The sequence below is a fragment of the Macadamia integrifolia genome, chromosome 5 (assembly GCF_013358625.1).
Source record: "Macadamia integrifolia cultivar HAES 741 chromosome 5, SCU_Mint_v3, whole genome shotgun sequence".
Taxonomy (NCBI): Eukaryota; Viridiplantae; Streptophyta; class Magnoliopsida; order Proteales; family Proteaceae; genus Macadamia; species Macadamia integrifolia.
In genome coordinates this window covers 13,894,751-13,901,041 of record NC_056561.1, presented here as the reverse complement: position 1 = coordinate 13,901,041, position 6,291 = coordinate 13,894,751, and the positions used below count along the sequence as shown (strand labels likewise).

Sequence of the window (6,291 nt, the reverse complement as noted above, 5' to 3'; positions counted from 1 at the left end):
TTTTTCTTTTTTCTTTTCTTTATATTTGCTTGAGGACTAGCAGTTTTTAAGTTGGGGAGTGACGTTCCCACTTTTTGTTCTTGTTCTCATTATTTGTCAGGCGTAATTAGGAGCTGATAGATGGTAGTCACACTTCAATCCACAAGGTTGTATTGCTCTTTCCTGCTTGGTTATATTTGTTTTTCTTTTATTCTTTATTTCCTATATAATGTGCATGCCATTGGGGGATAAAAAGAGAAGGAAAAAAAATGATAAACACAATTTTTCATTTTTGAGCATTCAAATTTTATTTTCTTGAGTTATAGTTTGGATTCTAGGATTTGTAAATTCTTTTAACACTTAGTTAAACATAGAACACTATAGTCTTTTATTGCTTGTTGAGTTTCCACTTGAAAAATTTAAGTTTTTCCATCTCTTGTAAGCTGAAGATGTTTCAATGTATCTATGAACGCCTAAGAAAAAAAATTAGTACTCATGCATTCAAAGAAAAAAAAATGAAAATTAAAAAAAGATCACCTTCTTAGTAACCGGGTCTCTTTGCCACAAGCATTGAGCTTCGCATCAAACAGTTGGATGATTAAAAAAAAAATTGAGATATTGCTCATTAGTTCAGTTTTGGCTTGTAGCCTATTTGGTTCAAGTTAATAAGCCCTAGGGGTGTTCTACATCTAGTTCTTTAAAGCCATCTAGCTTGAGAGTAATTGGCTTAAAGCTCACTACAATGACCATTTAAAAAGTTTAAGAGGCTAGAACATTGCATGAACTTGAGTAGCATTTGTGAAAAAGAAAAAAAAATATTGAAAAGAATTGCATGAAAGAAAAGAAAAAAAAAAAAAAAAGGTTGAATTATAAAGCACTTGAACATTTAAAGTGTAACTTGAGATGGGTGAATTTAAGTGTATAAGTGGGAATTTGATTGACATGGAAGAATGTTTTGTTCTGTATTTATGTTTGTGTTGAAAGCATTAGCAAGTCTTTAGAGTTTTTGCTATGATTTATAGAATTTGGACTTTATTATGTTCCTAAGTGATGGAATTGGGGTTGATTGTTTCTTGATCATTATTTCACTCGGGACGAGTAAAAGTTCAAGTTAGGGAGTGTGATTAGCCCGTATTTTATACATCTATGACCATTTTAATTGAGCATTTTGATTCTAAATCAGTGATAAAAAGTGACTACATAATGTGATTTTCTCACATTTACATGTTATAAGATCATGCGCATAAAAGATGCTAAATGGGAGGATCCAATGCAATCTAGACACCGGTTTACCTATGGATCGATTCACATGTGATCAAGGGCAAGATGATAATAAGTTTCATTGAAGCAATCAAGGGAAAATGAGAAATTTTACCTCAATTTAGAAGTTTGACCAATAGATTGAGCAACAAAGAAGAATCGGACACAGGAGGACTTGTGCAAATGTAGGGGCATGATGGTATTTTTAAAAGATGGGGAGTTCACCAAAAGATAGGCTCCTTGCAATTTTTATTTAAAATGATGCATCTTTAATTTTCAATTCAAGTCAATCCGGGGTCAGGATGGAGAGATACAGCCCAAAAACCGTTTTGGACTAAATTAGAATTTAAGTTCAATTTTAGAATTTTCAAAAATTAATTCTGTAATCTCTCTTCTCTCTCCTCTTTCCTATACATAACTCTCTCTTTCCCATTCCTATTTTTACTTGGTTTCCTCATTTCTTTCCTCATCCCCATGGTTAATTAAATCCTGTAACTTAGGGATTGAACGAAACCATGAGAAAAATAGCAACTTGTAAGCAATCAATATCCATTTTCTTAATTCTATGTAACCAAAACCCTATTGCAAAGTCAAAATAATGTATGCCATATGCCATTGATTACCTTTCGTATGTATAATTGCCAACTTCCAAACGGTTTTACTTAAAATCTAATGCTATGTATGTGTTGAATAACTTATGAGACATATTAGATTTAAAAATCCATATTTCCTGTTGACTTATTCAAGCATGTGACATAGGACTAGATTATTTGTAGATTGTTATTAAATCACATGGTAGATTCTAATTCCTAAGTGCTTCCCTACATCATAATTTCACATCTCTCTAGTGCTTACATAATTTTAGATTCATTAATTCATTCTAATTTTAATCTTAGATTCATTTTATTATTGCATTTTTAATTTAATTCCATGATTAATTCTTGTCTTTTTCACCATTGTTAGTTTAGTTTATTTTAATTTGTAACAACCCCATTAGTTAGTACATTCTGCCTATGTTAGAACTGAATTTTTTATAGAGCTCACCTCCCCTGTGATCGTCTCGTAGCTACACACGAACTGTGCGCTTGCGATATTATTTTATTTCTCAATCAACGGACAAGATAAGAAGTTTGGTATCTATCCCTAAAATTAGAAAAGGGTATCATAGTAATTTAAAGTTAGGGTGCCTATAATAAGGGTAATTATGTATTTTTAGGCCTTGTTTGATAACATTTCAAGAAACGCGTTTCTGCCCTTTCTATCTCCAGAAACGACAGAAACGGAACAAAAATCTTTTGGTAAAATTGTTTCATTTCACTTGTTTTCAGAAATAGAAATTAAAATTTCTACCTATTTTATGGTTCAATAAACAACTCAGAACTTGTTTCACCGTTTCAGGAAACCACTCATGGCCATTCTTTCGTTGGTTACTATCGACTTCCAGAAACATGACTTATCAAACACCTTTAATTCCGTTTCTGTTTCTAGAAATGAAAATTTATGTTTCTGCAGTTTCTTGAAATAGAAACAATAGAAATGTCATCAAACGGACGCTTAGTTTCAGAATTAACATCAGTCTCACGGTGTTAGGCTTGGTGGGTTTAAATGTAATAAAAAAAACTCGAGGGGGGATGACGTAATAAAGGCAAACGCCAAGGGAGGTCGATTTATATTTCCCAATTTTTTGTTTTCTTACCATTTCATCTCTTTTTTATTCTTTTCTTTTGTTCTCTTTTCTTAATTCTTTTTTCTTTTTATTTCTTTTTTAACTATTAAGAAAAGAAATTTTTTTGCATTTTCTTATTTTTTTCACCATTTCCAAGGTGAATTTTGAAATTAAAAAATGAATCTCCTCTTGGTTCCATGTCAAGCACAAAGAAAATTTCTTAAACCAAGAAGAAAATACAGTTTAGAAAATTTCTTAAACCAAGAAGAAAGTACAATTTTTGTACTTTATTTCTTTTCTTTTATTTTATTTTATTTTTTTATCTTGGCTACCAAACACAGCCTTGAAAAAAAAAAGCATATGAACAGAGAAAATCACTTCCTAAAAGGGAATTTTAAAAGGTACTAATTGACTGTGAATGATAAACATTTAATTTAAATATCCCAAATAATTTCATTGTAAAAAGAAGCCTAGAAGGCAGAGTGGAGGCAAAATGACCACCTTACTCCTCATAAGAGGCAGCAATCTCCTATTGATACTTCGGAGCTTGCGCCTTCCCATTGAACATTTTAGTCCAAATAGAAAGGGTGTAAAGTGAACATGCCCCCCATAAGAGGTGGAAATCCACCCCCATTATACTTCTACATGTTCTCATTGGCCATTTTATTTGAGGAAAAAATCGAGAATCTTTGTAGTGTTGATGATTAAAAATCAAAAAAATCCCAAGATGATATCAAATATTAAACCTTGAATCTTCTCCCCATGTGTGAGCTTTATAAACTCCAGGAAAATTATGGAAGCCAAGATAAACAGTGCCTTAAGGGAGAATTCAAAAGGTACAGGTTGTGATTGTGAATGGTAAATATGTAATTTAGACACCCAAACTAATTTTATTGGGAAGGTTTTCATGAATGGCCCCATAAGGTGGGAATGGGTTATGAAGTATCAAATAAGAAAAAAAGGGGACTTTTTAGTCATTTTGGATGCTCTTGTGAGAGGGAGGACAAGACTGTACACAAAACATTTGGCCTAATTTTATTTAAGAAAAAAAAAGTATGGAATGAAAATAAACATTGCCTAGAGGTAAGCACTGATTGAGCGTGAATAGTAAACAAGCCATTTAAACACCCCAAATAATTTCATGGGAAAGAGAAAACTAGAAAACAACATGGCCCTGCTTCTGCGCGCCCACCACCACACGTCCACACCTGAAAGTTAAACACAGGGGAAAAGTGGCCATTTTATATTTTAAAAAGGTACTAATTGAGCGTGAATCATAAACATGTAATTTAAACACTCTAAATAATCTCATCAGATAAAGAAGCCCGAAAGGCAAGTTACCCCTAATTAATGGGAAAGCGTGGTCATTTTATATAATGCTCATCATTGATCAGAACGGGATGCATTGAATTGATCATGGCTAGTGTCAAATTGCTTCCACTACTATAATAGAAGCATTATTTCCCGCTGAGTGGATCTTGCGCCCTTGTCCATCATGGGATTCTCCATTTTTAGCTCCTGTGCAATGGCAGATCTATATCGCCATCCACCACCTGTTGTGATGTACAATCGGAACAAGAAAGAACATAAATTACTTTTGGCATAGTCGAGAGGGCAAGAAGTAGAGCTATGGGGATGAATAAGTTATGAGTAGAATAAGATTCCATAGTGGTGGTGTCATGTGTCAGAAGTTAAAAAATTTCATGGTGTTTTGAGTAAAAATGGTTATTTCATAAACAGTACTTGGATAATATTTCATGGATCATTTCACATTGTTGCAGAGAGGTCAACACAGTGGCTGACAAATTGGCTAAGCATGGAGCAGTTTTCAAGAACCTCTAAAGTTTGGGAAGAAGCTCCATCTTTTGTGTTTTCTGATGTAAGTTGGGATTTTCAAAAGCATCCTAATTATAGATTTATGCAAATAGTCTTTTTAGTTGAGCTTTTGTTCTACTGATGGGCATGCCGAAGGTTGATCAATAGCTCAATAGTAATTTTGCTTCTATTCTGTCATTCATTTGATTTTATGAAATTTATTTGCTGATCCTTTTGGGGAAAAAAAAAACAAAAAACAAACAAAAAAAAAAAGGAAAAAAGAATTTAAAACTAAAAAAAATAAAAATAAAGAAAAAAAAGAAAAGGAAAACGGAACTTGACAGCTGTGGGATTTGAACCCACGCCCTTTCGGACCAGAGCCTAAATCTGGCGCCTTAGACCACTCGGCCAAACTGTCTTCAATATGATAAGAATACACAGAATATATAATTGATCAATTTATTAATCAATCTTACCCAAATCAATGCCTTAAACCAATGCCTTAAGATTGTCCTAGTGACACTCTCATAGACTCATAGTTCGCCACAACACTTATCGGAGGTTGAGCATAACCCTTCGTGAGCATCTTATTGGTGTTTCTCAGCATGTAGGGGTGCTAATGGGTTGGGTTGGGTTTTTGAAAACTCCAGCCCAACCCTAAGTTCTCTTAACTTAATTAAATTTCAGTTTTGTCGAGTTCAGCCCAATCCTGAATTTCTAATTGAGTCAGGTTGGCCCTCATTGATCTTGATCAAGGCTAGGTTGGCCCTAATTGATCATGACAGTCCTTGTATATTACCATTTAGATGGAAAGAGGAGAGAGAGAAAAAGGGGAATATCATAAAATCCTTCCCTTTCAAACCCGGAAAGGCGACAATGTAAATAAATAAAAAATAAAAAGGTAAAAATAGACATAGCTGGTGTGATTTAAAAAAATAAGTGATGGTTGGGCTGAAACAGACTCAGCCAAGGTCCGACCCAGCCCAGCATTAGGCCTGGAAATTTCAACCGGAACCCACCCAACTGCCTGAAATGCTTAGCCAGTCCGGACTGGGCTTTTGACGGGAGAGGGCGACATTGGGCTGGCAAGGTATTTTTGACACCCCTATCAGCATGTTTCCTTGGAGCTGAATTTATTAAGCCAAATGACATTTTTGGGCAAAAAAAAAAAAAGTTTTCGTCTGTAATCATCTAATTGTTGTTTCCTGCTGTCGATAAACTTTCTCCAATTTTCAATTATAGAAGTTGTTTTTTTATACAAAGGAAAATGTAACCCATTCACGGTTGACTATTTGACAATAGAAAATTCTGTTGAAGTAGGAAGACGGATTTCCTATTGCAACATATTCAAATGAAGGAATGGAGCATCAAGGAAGTCTGGATCAATTTTGAACATTTAGAACACTTATTTTTTTGACCTAACAACTACCTCATGGCCTTGGAGTATTGTTCCAAGTCCTATTTTTAAATGTCTATATTCGTCTCTCTACACCATCTTTTTGGCTCAGACCTACAATTATTTTATTTTATTTTATTTTATTTTTGCCAATTTAGCTTATAAAGCTATGGTT

General features: G+C 33.8%; 1 non-coding gene across 1 annotated transcript; it reads right to left on the bottom strand.

Moving 5' to 3' along the window:
* Window positions 1-5,058: 5,058 nt before the first annotated feature.
* TRNAL-UAG lies at window positions 5,059-5,138 on the bottom strand. The gene has a single exon. It is a non-coding gene; the product is annotated as a tRNA-Leu (tRNA).
* Between the last annotated feature and the right edge of the window lie 1,153 nt (window positions 5,139-6,291).